The sequence below is a fragment of the Narcine bancroftii genome, chromosome 9, assembly GCF_036971445.1.
Source record: "Narcine bancroftii isolate sNarBan1 chromosome 9, sNarBan1.hap1, whole genome shotgun sequence".
Taxonomy (NCBI): domain Eukaryota; kingdom Metazoa; phylum Chordata; class Chondrichthyes; order Torpediniformes; family Narcinidae; genus Narcine; species Narcine bancroftii.
Window position 1 is genome coordinate 29,525,837 of NC_091477.1, and position 20,157 is coordinate 29,545,993.

Sequence of the window (20,157 nt, forward strand, 5' to 3'; positions counted from 1 at the left end):
TGTGCAGTGTTTCAGCAGGGAATGTTATGTTTTTTAATAAAAATATCCCTGTAGTTATAACAACAAACACATTTTTCATAAGCCCATCTCACATGTATCAATATACCTACAAGGCCAAAACTCTATGCTAATTTACTTTTTGAACCTTTAGTTCCCTCTGGTCATAGCCCCAACCCCCCCACCCCCACCCTGCTCAGCATCACTCCCACCCCGGACATACACAGAACACACGCCTGATTCTTATATGCTCTGTACACATGGTCCACAGGGTGAGGGGTTGACACCATGAGTTACCTCACGAAGTGACACCAACCCTATAGTGATGCCATTGAACCACATGCATGCATTTCCTATTACACTTTAAAATAGAGAACATGGATAAACTTAGAAAATCCATGGTTGATCGAGAAACAACTTCTGCCATAATGGATCTGTAGAACAGAGGTAAGGCAAAAATCTTATTGTTACTATTTGTTGGAGAGGACCTGTGTTTTAGTGGCCCATTCTGGATATTTCTATTTAATGGCCATAAAATCCTCATACTTATATTTCATAACAACAATTGTTAAGGGAAAGGAATTTGTCCTAAAACACGAGCAAAAACATAGGTCTAGAAATTCTTCTGTGCCCATTGCAGCACCTCAGTGAATTGTTCGTCAGTGTACCAATTACTATTTTGGTTCTGAGCCCAGCACTTTAAAATTCAGTGCATCCAAGGTGTCAGGAATAACATTTTCACACTTTCTTTTCCTTTGCTATTATGCAGTGTGCAAAAGAAATGGAGAAAATCCAGAAATGGCCTGAGTGGCAGCTTTGTGGGAGAGGATGACACAAAAATCAGGGCATAGAGGGGATATGGATGGTGATTGTATGAATCTGATAGGGTTTGGACCAGAGGGATGGAGGCCTGGAGAGGAATGGAGAGGTCATGAATCAATTCTGGCAGATTTGGGACTTGTTAGAGCCTGGAATGGTCTGGAGATAAGTTGGAAGATGAATGGGTTAGTGGGCTGTTCAAGAGTGTTGGTAAATTAGAAGGAATCTGAGTTGGGAGGTCCCATTTAACTCGCTGCTGAAGATCAAACAGTATAAATGAATATTTTTTCAGTGGCTAACCATAAACACGTTTCCAAACTGTTCAACTAATTTTTATGGCAAAGATCCAAAGAAGCAACATTAATCCCTGACACAAATGCAACTGGAAATGCCTGCTCAGATGACTGGAGAGCAAAAATATGATACGTAGATCATGAGAATTAAGTTCCATTCTGACATTCTGAAAGAAAATTGATTTTAATATAGATTGCCCAGGAGAAAACTACAGCAATGCCTTTTTTTTAAACACTTTTCTCCTCGGGTTTCAAGTATTAGAGGGATGAAGAATAGTAATGGTAGCAAAACAAAGATTTTCCCTCCATCTCAGAATGCATGACAATAAACAATTCAATTAATGATGTTAAAGGATTACAATTTGCATTTGCTCAATAATTTGGGATTAAGTCTGATTGTTGGTAAGGAAGAAAGAGAGTGTGTTGTTATTTCCAAGAAATCTGGATCACCCTCATTATTCATAAACATTATTATAGGGGAAAAAATACAGCCATTGTGAATAGGATATGTTAATGTTGCCACAGTTGGAGTGTTTTGGTAAGTATGCCATTTGAGTTGTGTGAGAAACCTTGCAGATTTTAGCCCCTCTAGATCAGTTTTGTCAGAAATATATTCAGCTTGTTTTTCTTTTTAGAAATGAACTATAGAAGGTGCTATTAATGTTTCATTTGCAATGTATTTGTTTCTTTAAGTACAAAAAATGGTGGACAATCATTTTAATTACTGTTAATGAAGTTGCGGGTTTAAGCATTTGCTCGGATGAGGAGTATTTGTGCAGATATTGATGAGAATAGTCCCATGGAATTATGTTTATGGATATGTATATGTAATGATTCAATTCTGTTTCAATGAATCCCAAAGGATATTTCTCATTGTAATAACTGGTTGCCCCATTGTGAAAATCTAAAATTCTTCTGCGTGAAATACATGCATAAAACACACACCTATGGCTTTAGTCAGTCCTTCATCAGCAAATGCAAATTGTGATTTCTATTTGTTATGTTGTACATCAAATGGCTGATAGCATTCCGATATAAAAGAAGTGAGCGTAAGTACTTTTGCATTCGTTTTGTTTCCACACTTAACTTGAGCACTTTAGTGCCTGCTGACTCCCATCCGGTAGTCTAGCTATAAATGTATTAAGCATGCCCATAGTTGGAGCCTACATTTAAGTCATTCTTGATATAAAATGGCAAGTGGGAAATTGGAATACTTTGTGCACTATTAGGTGCTGTCCAACTAATGTGCAGTCAAAGCAGCAAATTGTGTTAGTCATTTTCAGGTGCCTTGCCTACAGATATGATAATTTCATTCTGCAGCAGATTGGTTTGCTATCTGTATTTGAGAGACCGGAATAAAATAAAGAGTGGCAACTGAGTGACAAAAGCTTTCCTGGCAACAGGGTACATGACTCCACAGCACAATCCACACATACTCATCTTTTACACAATTGCTTGCACCACCTGGAGCTTGAAAATCAAAAGTGGTTATAGAATCAGAAGGAGGTGAAAATGTTTCCAGCCATTTTCAGTGTGTCACGGAGAGCTATGCAATGTCTTGGGCTGATATGATTGTGTGTGTAAAGTGTGAGCTATGTATAGAATGTGAGACTTACAGCAGTGTTAAGTGTGTGAGGATAAAGGAAAGTGTATGAAGATCAGTTTTGTATGATTCTGATGTAGGTTGATGGTAGGTAAGTGGTGAGTGTATTGATTCACCAACTTTGACCAGGCTTTCCTCCATGAAAGCTTTTACTACATGTCTGACAATCTTGGATCCATTTGCTCTCAAATTGTGCCTTCCTGCAAGAAAAGATTATTCAGTTCTTGTTGCTCCTAGTGGTGCATGTCAATATTGAAACTGTTGAGGGATATTCTAAAAAAGTCTTTGAATCTCTTTTTCTGTCCACTACACAACTGTTTGCCCTGAGTCAATTCTCCATAAAGTAACTGCTTTGGTATTCTGTCATTAGGCATTCTTCTAACATGTTCTGCCCATCTGATCTGTGATTCTTTCAGCGGAGCAGTTGCTGGAAAGGTTTGTCTGGTACAAAATATGTTTTTATGGATGCTTGTCTTGCCACTTGATTTGAAGTATTCTGAGCAGATGGGTCATATGGAAGTAGTCAAGCTGTCTGGTATGTCTGCTGTACGGTGTCCGTGTCCCACAAGCATCGAACAAGGTGGAATGACAACAGTACAGGATATCTTCAGCTTGGTCTTTAGGCTTATACTTCTTTGTTCCTATACTTCTCAGTCTACCAAAAGCCAAGCTGGTTTCTGTTGCCTTTAAGGACAATTTAATAGTTAATACTCAATTGAATTTGTCAATGGCAGAAGTGCAAAACAAGTAAATAACAAATCAGTGTTTGCAGTAGTGCCTGATTTTTGTCTGAAGCGATGAAAAGACATTTGAGGGACTGGAATAAAATGTTATGCCGGTTCCAAATTAATCAATTTTGCATTGCTGGCGATGAATAATTTGGCTTCTTAATAAGATCAAAATCTGAATTTGGCCATTAATGTTCAATGGGCACCATGATATTAGCTCCTTTTTACTCCTTTCTCAAAATTCAGTTCCATTAACTTCAAAAGAACAGATACTGGAAGGGTCACACACTGGCTGGCATTGAATTAGCATGTTTTGGCACTTGTATCTAATTGTCATCTGCTTGGTGTATTGTTTAAACACTCTCTAATTGAGATTGAATATTTTTTCCAGAAAATATTGAATGGGTTGTTCATGCTTTTTATATATTAATTATATTTAATTTAATATGTTTTAAAATTCTTAATAAATATTTCATATGATCAGAATATAAATGTGAATATTTGTCTATTCTATTAATATAAAACACAATAGTTATTATTTGTATCAAAATGCTTGTTAAATTTTATGCTTTTAGTGAAGCAGAATCCTCATTTTAACTGGGCAGAAGGGGCGATGGTCTGTCAAAATATAATGGGCAATGAAGCAAGTTTTCTAGATGATTTGTATGTACGTGTGGGTGTGCATGGAAGGAGGTTGATGAAAAATGCTGGCAGCAAGAAGCACTGCCAGCTCTTCGCCAGAACACAGATCAAAGACTGCAGTTACTAGATACATCCAAGCTTAACATAATTGCAATTCTGATGGTTGAACACAGCTACTGAAAGTGGCACGTTCATTAAAAATGGATGAGAATCCTGCAGCTTATATAGAATCCATGCAAGGATCCCTGTCTCTATCCCTGTATTTTATCTCAAGTTATATAGTTATGACTGGTTTATGTTAGTAGTATAAATCAGGTTTTTTCCCCCCCAAGAATGCTAATTCAGAATATTCTAAGTGAATGTATCCTGCAATCACTTCTTTCTCATTTAAAGAACACTTGGGTATAACAAAAGATTGGCAGTTGTAAGCATATCGATAGACTGTTAACCTTTTACATGGTCAATGTGATTTCATGTCAAGGTGCAATGTAAGAGGAAATTTCAACTGGAGTTGAATGTTGAGAAGTAGAGGACTGAAGGAAATTAGTTTTGGGAATGGAAGCAAACTACATACAAATAAATGATTTACCTCTCAGCATGTTTGATGACATTACTGTTTCTGGATTCAGCATATCCTCAATGGATGGCATCAAATTGAAAGCCACATCATAAGAAGGGAATTTTAAATAGAAAATGTAGGGAATATTTGGCAGCCAAGGCAACATTGTGTGAGAAGTGAAACAGCATCCGTATTAATTCGATGACCTTTCCTTCTTACAAGACTGGAGGTTGACTCACAGGAGCAGCTAAATCTTTTAAACAACTTTTTTGTTGTGTTCAGTAGTAAGGACTCTCCCTCCCCTGATGACTAAAAATTCTCAACCAATGACTATGAGAAAAACAAATTCTTTCCTCCTTATGCTTTGTAACCCAGCAAAGATATGATGGGGAAAATAGTGTTTGATAAGAAAATATGGGAATATGAAATATGAGGATATGGATGGTTAGTAGAGCAGTTAGCTCAATACTGTTACAGTGCCAGTTACCTGGGTTCAAATCCAATGCTGTCTGTAAGATGTTTGTACGTTCTCCCTGTGTTTGTGTGAGTTTTCTCTGGGTGCTCCTGTTTCCTCCCACTCTTCAAAAATGTTCAAGTGTTGTAGATTAATTGGGTGTAATTGGGTAGTATATGCTCGTGGGCTAGAAGGGCGTTTTATCATGCTGTATGTCTAAATAATCGTGACAGAGGTGCACCAAAGAAAAGGTACAAGGACTGCCTAAAGAAATCTCTTGGTGCCTGCCACATTGACCACCATCAGTGGGCTGATATCGCCTCAAACCGTGCATCTTGGCGCCTCACAGTTTGGCGGGCAGCAACCTCCTTTGAAGAAGACCGCAGAGCCCACCTCACTGACAAAAGGCAAAGGAGGAAAAACCCAACACCCAACCATTTTTCCCCTGCAGCCGCTGCAACCGTGTCTGCCTGTCCCGCATCGGACTTGTCAGCCACAAACGAGCCTGCAGCTGACGTGGACTTTTACCCCCTCCATAAATCTTCGTCCGCGAAGCCAAGCCAAAAGAATGTCTAAATAAAGACACAAATGCTTAATCCAAGATCATTGTTATGTAGACCTGCTGGTTTGAGGCATTTTCTTTCAATATAGTATTGGTGTGGCACAACAGCACAGCTAATAGGTCTGCTGTCTCACAACTCCTATGTGTGAATGATGTGGCCACATGTGAGCATGGTATTTCCTCCAGGTGCTCAGATCTTTCCACCTACATTGCAAAGACATATGGATTGGTAGATTGATTCACGTCTGTCAAAGTCCCCTAATCTACAGATGATTTGCAGAAACTGATGAGAATTCATGGGAATTTGGACAGATTGAAGAATAAACAAAATTGGTTTTGATGGTGGGCACAGAGTTAATGAGATTAAGGCCTGTTTCTGTGCTGTATGATTCCAAATATCCAGAAATTCCAAATACTTTATGTAGCTGATAAGAAGGGTAGATAAAGCTACACTTCCACTTCATGATTTTAGGAGTGGCATCAAAGAGTTAAGATTGAGATTATTTATAACACATAAACTCCTGAGGTTGTGGAATGAATTTCTGTATTACGAAGCTAGAACAACTTCCTATAAACATTGGGTAGATGAAGAAAGGGGATGCTGGAAAATAAAAGCAATATGAAAACTAACCAGTCCTATGTCTGCTCATGTGAAGTGTAAACAATTCATTTGATTTGAGGAGAATTATGTAGAACCAAACTGAAACTTTGACATAATTCTATAATTAAGTAGATTTTCTTTTCTCCTAGATATTGTGGTACCTACTATTCTTGCATAACTTCACCACTAACTTCTGTAAATTACCCAACTAACAGCCCTGTTAGCCACTGATTACAACTATTCAGTTGATATTAAGTGCAAATGAAAAAGGTGTTTGCTAAATGAAGTGATAGGGAATGTTGTTGACATTTTATTGCACTATTCATCTTTCTTTATTCCACATAATAAATCTTCATAATTGTATTTAGCATGCTAATCTAAAGGTTATTCTGTTAGAAGTGATGTGTTAAATTTGTGCATGCACCACTACATATAAATTCAAGCATTGTCATCTTATGCTTATATTCAAATTTCGTTAAATTTTAAACAGAATCATTTTAACACTAATTGAACTATATGGGAGTGTATTTAAAATATAAAATTTGGCAAACAGTTGAATTTTAAAATTTTTTAATTCCCTGATATTAGGCATTCTTGAATTATCAAAGTTTCAAATCCCTGTACAGAACTTACTACATAAGTTTATCATATTCCAGATCTGAAGTCTGTGTCTGTCTCATGATATTGCATTCTGAAAAGAAACCAATTCATTGATATCCAGCAACCCTACGATGAGACAGCCTGTGAAGTTTGAAATATTTCACACTGTCATTTTTTTTCTGAGATAAATTTAGGTTGTCAGTTCTAACTGGGAAGTTGTTAAACATTAATCTCTAGTGCCTTAACAATAACTTGGGCATTCTCAAATAATTATTATCATTTTACTCCAATTACTTGCATTTATTGTAATGTCACAATTGAACAGCAGATGCTGGACCATTCAACAACAGTTGCTAGATTGTTAAGATCTTTAAACAAAATGCAAATTCAATAAACGGATTCAATTTGTGTGTAAATTATAATGTAAGATAAAGATCTATTGTAGAAAGTGGAAATGTTTCAGAGAATATAGTATGCCATAAAGACTTGTTAAACTGATGATAAGGTGATTGATGTGGAGAAGATTTCAGTCAGTGGTATTTCCATTTGTATACTGTGACTGTTTTAATAATGTAAATTTAGAGTTCAAGATAGGTAGACACACCACTTTTACATTGTAAATAATGTTTGAAGTAATATTATACAAATAAGATATTATATCAAGGGATCATTGTTCTATAGAATTTTATTGAGAATCTTTCTCAATAAGCATAATATTTAAACTTGAAAAATCATCCTCTTTAGGTAGCTATTCAATTGACTTCAAAGTTCCAATGGAACTTTCAAGCCTACATTCTGATCTTAATGATCCTGTGTGTTCCAAATGTTTTCTCTCTGGTACTTTTGTCAATTATTTTAGATTCATGACCTCACTTGCTGGCTTTGCTCTCTAGAGGCTCTTTGTTGCTGCTTGAATGAGCAAATGAGCAGGGGGGTGAGCCATAAACTGAAGATCCTTTATTTAAACAATAATTCTCAATTAAATTGTGATGTCTGGGTATAATCATTTATCAATATCCAACCATGTAATAAATTCAATTCTTAACAGTCACCTACTGACATATTAAATTGCTTCATTTTTAAAAAAAAGAAACGAATATAATCAATTAACCAATTTATACACATAAAATTCCATAATTAGTGAACTAATTGTATGACCATGCCCTTATAATTTCAATCAATTATGAATTCACATGATTTTTATACTTGAAAAGAACAGATGAATTCTTTCTTTAACTGGTCAAGGAAATATTACTGTAGGTCTGGTGCATGGGAATCAAAAACTGACATCTACTAAGAAGACCAAGAAAATATAACATGTAACAACGTCCTTTTGTTTAATTACTATCTACAATTATGAAGAAGTAAATATTATGTGTTTATTATCTGCGTCTGTGAAAGGTACAATATGATTTGGATTTTAAATATCATGTATATTATAGTTTAAAAACCTAATAAGTAGAAATGAAATAAGTGCAAGTGAGAACATTCTGAAAATTTGACCCCAGGAAATTGATTTTATTTCTGGACTAAAATTATTCACTGTTTACTTGGGAGGCTAGTTCCATTAAACTGAAGCACTGAAGAAGAAAACTGGATCGTGAAAGGACAGCTAGTATAAAATGTGTCTACATTGCTGTTTTTCCAATGACAAAATAATTAAAATTTTCAGTGAAAGCAATCAAATACTGGGGATTCTTTTTATTTGTCTAAATAAAAAGTGAAGAGAGCATATTTGATGATACAATTTCTGCAATGTTCATGGTGTTAATGTTAGGCTTTGTGAGCCAGATTTGTTGTCAAATAATCTAATTACATGGCACCATGATTAAGTTGTTTCAACTCCACTGAAACCGAGTGAATTAAGAGAAACTGTTGAAACCAGCAAAATATTATTGGCAATAGAAAGCAGGGGAAGCAGGTAATCTATTTGAAATATATAGTCAATCGAATTAAGAGCAGAAATAATTTACATAATGAAATGTTAATTGTGTACAGGCAGTCCCCGAGTAACAAATGAGATCCATTCCTAAGACTATCTTTAAGTCGGATTTGTAGGTAAGTCGGAACAGGTACAGACTGTTCTTATTTAGTGTCCGTTAATCAAATGTTTGGCTTAGTAAATAGTACATATTTTACCTTTCTATGCATATAAAACTGCTGGAGTCAATTTCTTGAAGTAGGCATCAAGGGAAGTTTGTACAGAGCTTTTATTTGTCTCATCATAAATGGCTTTTTCACAGCTGAGGCCCTCGGTAATTGTATGGTAACCTTTGGTGATCCTCTCTGTATTAGAATCTTGCTCCTCTAACTTTGCCATCCCTGCTTCAATGAGCTTTGGAGTTTTTTTTAGGTCACAGCCTTCTTCCTCAAATGCTATCATCTGCTGCTCTAGTTCCACAAGGTCTTTGTAAGAGCCATTGGCTCGGTCCCCACAAATTGCTGTCGTGGGTGTTGGCAGTATCCACCGGGGTCTGTAGGCCTCTTCTGTATGCGCAAGAGCCAGCTCCGTTTATGGAGCTGGAGTGTGGCGGCGCATGTGTAGTTGGCCCGGCCCCGGCACTGGTGGTGGAAACCAGGGCCAGCATGTCAGCCTGTATACTTGTGTGTTCCCCTCAGTCTCGGCAGCACAGCAGTTGGAGCCAGGGCCAGCGCACCGCTCCAAGGAGCATGCACAGAAGTTATGTGCATGCTTAAAATTAAGTTCTACAGCCAGTATCAGCAGTTGGAAACCAGAAGGAGGGTGAGTTAGGGTGTATAATTTCTATCAACTGTAAGGTAAAAACATCATGAGATGGGACCGGAGAAGGAGTCACCCAGTACTAAGGAGTAAGAGAATGCAGATGTGACCTTGTACACTCACTCAAGATAAGCTTTGCACTAACAAGAATGATGTGCAGCAAGCTAGCAGAGAATGATAGCAACAGTTTATTCATTGGACAATGTAATGGTATGATAATTTACTAAGTACGTATCCTGAGGTATAAAAAAAACACCACTTGCTGATAACGGCACAATGCGCCTTCTCCAACTAACACTTGCAAGTGTTACAATCCGGCAATAAAGAACAAAGAACCTTGATTTCGACTCAGTCTGGTGTTTGACTCACTCATTCATGAACAAAGCAGACCTAACATGACCATGTACAGTATCATTTAATTATCAGTTGAAATAATTTTTAGGCCTCATTAAATGTATTGTTATTAAGAATAAAGGATTTAAAATACAACTGAATTTGTGTTAGAAATGGTTGGAAGCGCATCACGGATAAACGCCTAATTTAGCATCCAAGCAACTTCAATAAAGTCATTATATTAAGCCATTAAAAATTTATTGTTCAGAAAAATGAAGGTTAGAAGATGGAAGAAACTCTCTGTGCTTTGGATTGCTATTGAAAGTTATACGTCGGCTATCTTTGAAATTCCTCGAGTTAGGGGCAGTTTGTAATCCACATCCATCTGCTAAGGATGCTAAGCCAGAGAGTGATTTAAAGTCTCTAATCTAATTTCAAAGTGTTTTATAATCACGTCAGTGAAGCCATTTCTTGAAAACCAGTGATATTACCGACAGATGTTGCAGTGGAAACTCGTTTGTTAAAAGCAGCACATCACAGCCATTAGAAGTGGTATGCTTAAGTCTGTGGACTCCTGTGCATTTGTGGAGTTTGAAGAGTTTGGATTTTGTTGCCACTAGTCCACTGGGGACTGTTGATTTGGCTTGTGTTGTGTGTGTTCAAAGGACAGTGAAACAAGATGAGTAAAAATGGCTGAAACAGCTCCTGACTTTGCTATTAAGGAGCAATTAAGGAGCAATGTATCAAAGGCATGAAGGTTGTGAAACTTTGAGAAGAACCGAGTCAATGGAATCTAGATACAGGTGGATTTAAAAGTGATCTCATTGCAAGGCTGAATCTGGCAATGAAAGAAGCCAAGTCTACGGTTGATGGGAATGAAGATATTGCCAGATCGTTACAGAAGACCAGGACTGAATATGAAGACAGCAACATGGAATTGGCTGAAGACGTGTCACAATATGTCGGCAAAGAGGATAAGGAGGAAGAAAACGTACAATTCAAATTTGAAACAGAGTCAGGCTTCCAGGCAATAACTGACATACCAGAAGTAAATCCAGAAGACAGTGTGTCAAATGCTACAAGTAGAAGAAGCAGAAAAGGTTACAAGGGTGGGCTCCAGAGCTTCCAATGCTTCAAGTACAGTACTTCATCTCAATGTACAAGGGCTCAAGCTGACTTGGCTGCTCTTCAACCACAAGATGCGATTGAGAATTACACAGAAGAGGAGCAGCTAATGAAGAAGCAAAGGAAGCAACAAATAGAGCAGGAGGACCAGAACATGAAGCAGTAAAGGAAGCTAAGGAAAAAAATTGAACAATGGGATCTGAAATCAAGGCTTGTTGCGAAATAGGCAGAAGTGATGGTTCTGACAAGTTCAAAAAGATCCATTGTTCAAAGTGACATATCTAGGAGGTCTGATGGTGGGAAGGTGTCACGTGAAATGAGAGTATTTGATGGTAAGGCAGAACCTTTTGTACCATGATCACAAGGCTTAAATATATATGGACGAATTCTCTCCCCCCCCCCCAACCTTCACCATCCGAGCATGATATTGCCAGGGCTCAATCATTAGTGATCACCATCTTAGGCAGAGATAGGAGCAAATTTCAGTCTATCCAGCCAGAATTCCATTCACTACAGTCAGGTCGTAACAATCAGGGTGAACAAAGACACGATATTGTCAGCTACAGAACTGGCTTTAAACCACAGTGAACAGAACAATATATTATCAATCATCACAGAACAAAATGAAATTGCCGCTTTATTAATGCAGTATCAAGGTCTCCATTCCTTCCCCAAGAAAGGGATTCATGTTTTTAATGGAAATCCACTTCAGTATCAATTGTTCATTAGATCTTTTGAACATAATATTGAAAGTAAGAATAAAAACGTCAGAGATCATCTTTATTACCTGGAACAGTACACTGGAGAACAACCAAAGGAACTGGTGAGGAGTTGCCCTACATGTGGAGCCAGAAAGGGGTTTCACTACAGTGAACGCATTTCTACATGATCATTTTTGCACTGAGTATAAAATTGCCAAGGCCTATATAGATAAGGTTCTTTCATGGTCATTAATGTCATTAACAAAATTGGAGGATGCAAAGGCTTTACAAGCATACACCCTCTTTTTAAGAGGATGTTGTAATGCCATGGAAGGTATCGGCCACGGGAGTGAGCTTAACTTAGCCTCTAATATGTTAATTATCACCAGCAAATTATCTTTTAAGTTGCAGGATTTGTGGAGAACAAGAGTTTGTAAACTTTAGATAAAATATGGAAAGGATGCTACCTTTGAAGATATTATGGAGTTACTTGAATGGCACGTACTGTATTTGGAAATATCAACAGGAAGTGAAGATGTAAAGAAGTTCAAGCCACGGCCAAGCACGAAAGTGAGAAAGAGGACCTCTGCCCAGTGCCGGTTTTAAGCCTATTTGACCAATTTGATCAAATTGGGCCCCGCTCCTAAAGGGGGCCCCATGCATGTGCTTGAGCCAAGACCTTGAGCAGAGAACACTGTGACAGACTTTGTTTAAACTGGTAAGAAAATAATAATACTATAGGCCTTATAAACTGAGGGATTTGTCAGTGAACTCGTGAAGTTATTGTCCTAAATTGATCGTATTATCTCAGTGAAATATTTTTAGGAAATACGTCTTCAATTAAACTACTGGCTATAGGCCTCCTTGGTCTCCCAAGCCAAAAATTTCATGTTTCGTATTCATTTGATCCGGTAAGATAGATGTATTCCGGAGCTGATGAAGCATCTCTTATTATTATCAAGATCAAAACAGCCTATAGGCTAATCAATAAGAGAACTTGTACTTTAATATGAGATTGAGATAGCGTCATGCCAGCCTAGGGCCGAGTCTATAGCCTAGGCTTAAGCAGTTAGCCTGAACGTAAAGAGCCTAGGCCCCAAGCGTAGAATTTCTGACAATGTTAGCAATTATAGATGGAATTGGTGAGGATATTCAGGTCTTGTAAAGATGAATAACCCCGAAGTTAGGTTAGTTTAAGTTGATCTTTACTAGGCTAGGTTGCTGTGGGGGTTATAATCTTCATCATTATGAGCTGGTTTACAAGGTTATTCTGCTATAGGGGCATGTCCTGTACATCTCGGGATTATTCATCTTTACAAGATCCGGATATTCTTAGCAAGGCTGCCTCTGTCATTGTTTCATAATTTTGCAGTGGTTTGATTTAGTATCAAAATAGTACTAGGCTACTGTTACTAACTATGCTATTGCACTGCCAGGGCTTAATATAGCCTATTTCATGTTTTTGGTGATTTGGAGCAGGTGCAGTTTAGCTTGACCATGAGAAAATTGTTTTCTACAGGGGCAAATTTCATCCATTACACGCATCAGTTTTTCCGCCGATTTTCTAGCCAAATATCTAGCGACAAACTAGCGCTAGACATTAAATTAAAGTGCATCCCCCCCGTTCTGGAATGTAACCTAACTAACCTAACCATTACTAAAAAAAGGCAATTCTTACCTTATTCTAAGTTGTGGTCATTCAACAAATCCAGAATCGGTCGCTTGTTTTGCTGTTCTGTGGCGTTCACAAGTTGAGAGTTGGGTGCGTTGATCCAAGGTCAGCAGCTGACATTGGAACAATGAAAAGCTAATGAGCAAAATGACGAGGGATTGACGTTGGTTTCTTATGTTGTACCAACGACGATGACAACATTGTTCCACTGTTGGAACAACGTAGACATTTTATCAGGGATGTCGAGTCCAATTGAATAACAAATTGCTAACGTCAAGTTTTTTGTGCAATTTTAAGTCTAAACATTTTAAAATATATTTCTTTTACCTTTTTTACCTTAAAAATATAGCCCAGAGAATTAGCAGCTTAAAATTTGTATGTGATTTTACATGGGAAGCACAAGCAGAGATAGAGACAAAGGGCATAAGTATTTAAGCGGCAACCAGAAACGAGCACTGCCCAAGGCTAAGGTAGCTGAAAATGAAAAACATAGAGGAGCTATCACAAAATTCTTCGTCACTCCATCTTTGAAGCGCACCAATGCATTGAGGATGAAGAAAACAAAAACAATTCAGAAAATGACATTACAGCCTTGAGTCCAATTACAGTTGATGAATACAATGATGAAATTGATAACAAGTTAGAAAAGGACGACGTAGCTGTGAATCAAATCGAAGACCATCTCAATACACCAGAAGAAAGTGCCAAAGCGGAAAGTTCACTTATAACTGAAAAAGACCAAGCCCAAACATCAAGCAATGATGGATCATCCATGAGTACAGTTGTAATTAACATTTATGATAACCCAGCCAACTGGCCAGCATACATAAATCAAAATGTAAGAGATTATTTAACAATGAAAGGTCCTCCTATTCCAGTGAACAACTTTCCATGAAATGAAAAGGGATTGTGTTTTTCAAAGTTTCACTGTAAGAGAACATTTTCAAATGGGGAGTGTGTTGAAAGACCTTGGATTATAAACTCTCAGTCTGCTGATAGAATTTATTGCTTTTATTGTAAACGTTTTAGTAAGAACACAACCAGTGCATAATCAACAAGTGGATTCAACAACTGGTCTAATCTTCATACAAGGTTGTGTGAGCATGAAAATTCTAAAAACCATTTGGAAGCCACATGGAGTTTCTGGGAGTTACACAAAGACTTTGTAGTGGACAGACAATTGACAAAGAACTTGAAATAATCGTCAATGAACGTGCGAAACACTGGCAGCAAGTATTCAAAGGGCTAGTAGCAATAGTGCAGTTTCTTGCTCAGAGAAATCTAGCATTTAGAGGACAGAGGAAAAAGTTGGTAATGAGAGTGTACACATTGGAAACTTTTTGGGTCTTGTTGAGCTGTTTGGAAAGTTTCACCCAGTTCTTGAAGAACATTTGTGAAAAGTCAAAACCCACGAAATTCATAATCACTATTTAGGAAAAGATACTCAGAATGAACTACTAGAAATTATGGCTACAGCTGTTTTGAATGAGATACTGAAATGCGTAAAAGCAGCTAAGTACTACGCCATAATTTTAGACTGCACACCTGATATGAGTCACCAAGAGCAAATGTCTCTAACGATCAGGTATGTGTCTGATGGTAATTTGGCTCCTTCAGGTGTTTATGAACATTTCATAAAGTTTATGCAGGTTGAAAGTAGCACAGGAGAAGATTTATATAAAACATTATTAAACACACTGAAGGAATTACATTTAGAGGTGAAAGACATTCGAGGCCAAGGCTATGACAATGGTAGTAACATGAAAGGTCACACATCTGGAGTACAAGCACGACTGTTGAAGGATAATTCAAGAGCTTTCTTTGTACTCTGTGCATGTCACAATTATAACATTTTACTCAGAGATGTAGCCAAGTGTTGTCCAGAAGCTATAACATTTTTTGGGATCTTGCAAAGTATCTATATATTGTTCTCTGCATCAACTAAGAGGTGGGCAGTTTTTACCAAACATGTACGCGGGTTATCAGTGAAACCCTTGAGCAACACAAGGTGGGAGTGTCGGATTGATGGTGTTAAAGCTATTCGTTATCAGGTTGGAGAAGTATATGATGCACTTGTGAAAATATCAGAGATAACAGATGAGCCCAAGGTAAAAGCAGAAGCTGAATCTTTAGCAAACCAGCTAAAAGACTACAAATTTTTAGTTTCTTTGATATTTTGGCATGAAGTACTTTTTAAAGTTAACCATGTAAGCAAGGAACTACAAGGTGAAACAAAGAACATTGATGAAGCCATGGAGTCATTTGAAAAACTATTATCATGGCTAACAATTTATAGAGAGGGCGGTTTTAATGATGTCCGAAAAGGCGGAAATGAATAGGCTGAAGCTGTTGAATTACTATTGGAGTTTAGACAATTTCAAGAAAAAAAACATTTTTTCATATGAAGCAAAAGATCAAGCTTTAGATGATCCAAAAGAAGCACAGAGTTCAGTGCTTCAGCTTAGTGCTAGACAAAGCTATTCAATCTTTAGAGTCTAGACTTAAACAGCTTAAAAGCCATGTAAAATTATTTGGATTTTTAAATAACTTTCAGAGCTTACAAAAGGCAGAAATAAGGAAACTCACAGCAGACCTTGAAGCAGCTTTAACTGACACCATACTAAAACAGAGCACTGATGGAGGGGTAGTTAATGAAACAACTAAAGACGTGGATGGTTATCTGTTGGCCGAAGGACTTGAAGCTCTGAAAACTTTTCTTCCCTTCAGTGTCGTTAAGCCTCAAGCTCTGTTTGAATACCTGGTAGTAAACAATCGATTCACAGCATTTCCTAATGTTTTTATTGCTTTGAAGATTTTCTTAACAATGCCCGTAACAGTCACATCGGGTGAAATAAGTTTTTCAAAACTAAAACTGATTATAACAATTTCACAAGAGAGACTAAACAATTTGGCGACGCTATCTATAGAAAATGACATTGCTAAAACCATTGATTTTGAAATTATTTTGAAAGATTTTGCAAATAAAAAAGTCTGAAAAGTCTGTTTCTAAAAGACCTGTGCATAAACAGTATGTCTGTAATTGTCTTGTTTTAAAAAATTTAAACTTTCATATTGTCTTTCAATATTTAGTATATCAAGCATTTAATGCTTTTTGGCTAAGACTGGCATACTACATGAAATATAAAACATCAATTTCAACTTTTGTAGAGTAGAGGCCCTGCTATCAATTTTCTAATTGGGCCCTGCAATTCCTAGCACTGGCCCTGCCTCTGCCAGTTGTAAGTAAGGAAAAGGATGGAGTAACTGAAGAAAATGAGAGTTTGGCTGCTAAGAAAAACTGTCCGTTCTGTGAAGATGAGCATTCTTTGGAAAAGAGCACCCAGTTAGAAATAAAGTCGCAAGATGAGAAAATCATCTTTCTAAAGGAAAATGGAATATATTTTAGCTGAAGTCACATCAGTAAAAATTGTTTGAAGCATCTCCTATGCAATCAGAAGCATCCTAGAATGCTACATATTCACCAAAGGAACAAGGAATTGGAAAATGAGCAAACAGAAAAAAAGGAAGCAGCAAAACCACAGTGTAACAGGCCTCGATTCAGACAAACCACAGTGTAACAGGCCTCGGTTCAGACAAACCACAGTGTAACAGGCCTCGGTTCAGACAAACCACAGTGTAACAGGCCTCGGTTCAGACAAATGGTCTTACTGGGCTCAGTAAGGACATCCGCAAACTCTCAATACTGACTGTACAAGTCAAGGCCAAGAAAAAGTATACAATGCGTACACATGCATTTCTTGACCCAGGCAGTACTGCATCCTTTTGCACAGTGGGACTGATGAACATGGGACAAAGCTGCACTTCCTGAACCCAGAATCCCCCCAAATCATCCAAAAGGACATCTAAAAATTAGCAGCCTCTTCAGTAGTCCTGCATCGGACTTTTGAACAGTACCCTGTAAATGAATTGCATTTATGTGCAGTGTGCATTCATTCATAAATTTAAAGACTGTTATCTTAAATATTTATATATGTTGTTTGCAATTTAGCCAAGAATATGTTGTGATAATCAGCAGTGGAGTGTGAAGGTAATCAGTTAAATAACAGTTGGAGAATGTGAATGGAACTAGGTATTGTGGCTAATTGCGATGCACTCTCGTGATTTCTTCACAAGTACATTAAGTAGAAAGAGACCAATCAAGCTGACAGTCAACATTTCCTCACTACCTCTCTGCAATTCTTTCTCCTCCCCCCCACCCCCTCCCTTTTTACCAGCTTGACATAAGATGGGCCCCAAAATGGCCACATTATGTATTTTATAGCTGTCTATGGTGAATCGCAATACCTACTTCGATACCTGCTTTCCTGAACACTGCAAAGCGCCCAATTGCAGGTAATTGAAGTAATTCTTCAGCATGCCAATTCCTTGCTTTATCAGATCTCACCGTATGCTTGCATCCTATATGGGCTGCACACATGGACTGCTCACCTGAATTCTCAGTCATGTTGTTTGTGGATAGCCCTCATCACCCAAATGTTTTGCTGTGGTCATTGTGGTGTAATTACCACAGGAAGGACTCCAATCGGAAAAGCGGGCATTGACCTGGATGACACACTGCCTCTGGTGGTACACCCGCTTAAAATTGAGAGAAGGGAATCCTATTTTTAGTTTAAGGTAGAATTTGCACATGATGCCTGTAAAATGACGGATCTAGAGCCAATGTGACATAATTGGCAGCCAGTACAATAGAACAAATTACAAATCTCACAAAGCAACATGCTGATTTGACACTGATAACAGATAACACAGCGTGGTTAGTTATCTTTGAACAGGAAACATCGCAATGCAACTGTAAATGGCGAACTGCCGGAATATTTTGTGAAACATACAGATAAGATTAAATGTAAATTTCCTCAGATAGTGATTCATTTTACTTTTGAACATTTCATCTGGAATTAATTTTTCTTATTGCTTATCACCTTTGGGCCATTTCGAAAATGTTCAAACCCTGGGTTGTATTGTGAACCACATTTAATTTTCTTCCTCAACGTGATTACTTTCAGCTTCTGAAATGCTTTCTTTCAACATAGTCATGCGAATTTCAGAGATAACACAATGGCTGACAAAGCTACATAGCCTGTTTTGCAACCAAAGATATAATTGTCACAGACTTTGAGGAGAAAATAGATCTTCAAAATAAAATTTTGGTGATTTTAAAAATATTTATGAAAGTTAAGTTCATTTTTCCAATGGGATCTAGATATTCTTTTATGGGTATTTTTGGGTGTAGGTCGATTTAAATTTGTGTGGTTGGCTGAATTTTCCGCGGCAAAATGTAGCACGTGCAATAGCAAAGACTGTAGACCTGTGGTTTATTGATGGCATATTGGCTCCTGTACAAGAGTATGAAACCATATTTTCTAAAAATAGTATCTTCAGTAATATGAATTATATTTATGTGTTGAAATGTTCAGTAGCAGCTGTGGACTGCTACGGATTTTATTTGATAATCATGTGCCTTTTTTATTGTGGCTCATTACTCTTAGTGTGAAACGTAGTTATCTTGAATAACTTCAGCTGAAAGAATGGACTTCTGTTAGTAAGGGTAAAAAAAGTTCACCATTGTCCAGTTTTAAATAATCATCTAAATGTTTTCCAAAATTAAAACATTGTAAATCTTGTAATTGCTTTAATCAAAAATCAATGTCACAACATTGGATTTTCTTTCAAATGATTAACTATGCAGATTTTGTCTTGGCAAAATGAATTTTTTTAAAAATAAGTTGGCCTGGAAACTGTCAAGTGCCTTTTCAGGTATGCTTCATGATCTGCACATCATACCAATGGCATACATGGTTGTGGGCTGGTAGTTGCAATTTCAGTACCTCCTGATTCTTAAATTACAACGTTTATAGCCGTAGGGTGTGACTGAACCAGAAGTGTCTTTTTTTTCCTTTATGGGCTGTGTGGTGGTACACCACCAGCCTACTGCAGGGGGAAACACCTGTACCTGCAGGAGTGTACCGCCGGCCGACTGCAGGGGGCAACGTCTGTACCTGCAGGAGTGGAAGGGGACAGGAGAACAACTGGCCGGCTGTCAATCAGTCAGCCTGAAGGGATCAAGCCCCACCCAGTCATTCACCCTCTGAGATATAAGCCTGCGCCGGTCGGCTTCCCGAAGCTCACTCAGAGTTACTGCAGCTATAGCCAGCCTGGCTCTGTGGAAGTCTTTGTGGATTAAAATCTGTTGTACAGTCTTTACCTTGTGTGTGTCTGATTCTGGCTAACAGCGCACCACAGGCTGTGGAGTGTGAACAGGTGTGTTATCTGAGACCAGGGATGGGTCTTGTAGTCTAGTGGGACTTGCTGTTGGAGACCCAGTCAGAGACTTATTGGAAGCATGGGTAAGTTGGCTATCTCAGGATTGGAGTCTGGGGAAGCATTGGCATAGTGGGGAGAAGTGAGGCCAGTGGTGGGATTCATTTGGGTTCGCAATTTGGATAGAGACTGGGAATCAGTAATTGGAGACTCAGTCAGTATTTTGATTGAAAGAAAGGTTGGTTCAGTGATTAGGGTGGGGTGCAATTTGGAGTGATGATGTAGTTGGGAATGAAATAATTGGTGACCAGGCATGGTAAATTGGAGTGGCAATTGGGGCTTCCACAAGGGATCAGTGGTTCCAGACCAATGAATGAAACTCATCAGTTCATTAAAGAGTCAGGTGATCAGCTGATGGGGAAGTCAAGAGGTTGGTAGGTCATCTGATT

The 20,157-nt window shown here is 37.9% G+C and overlaps 1 protein-coding gene and 1 long non-coding RNA gene across 13 annotated transcripts in view; one reads left to right on the forward strand and one right to left on the reverse strand.

Moving 5' to 3' along the window:
• The window catches only part of LOC138743373 (protein phosphatase 3 catalytic subunit alpha-like), a 150,605-nt gene that overhangs the window by 44,771 nt on the left and 85,677 nt on the right, over positions 1-20,157 (forward strand). The window lies entirely within an intron of this gene.
• LOC138743374 (uncharacterized) overlaps positions 1-20,157 on the reverse strand; it is a 101,122-nt gene that overhangs the window by 37,890 nt on the left and 43,075 nt on the right. For 2 of the 7 annotated variants that reach the window (XR_011344845.1, XR_011344840.1), the window contains exon 1: positions 13,436-13,537. The exons of the other annotated variants lie outside the window; for them this stretch is intronic. This is a non-coding gene — a long non-coding RNA (uncharacterized lncRNA). Of the gene's footprint in view, positions 1-13,435; positions 13,538-20,157 lie in introns of those variants that run through there. 7 annotated transcript variants of the gene reach the window in all.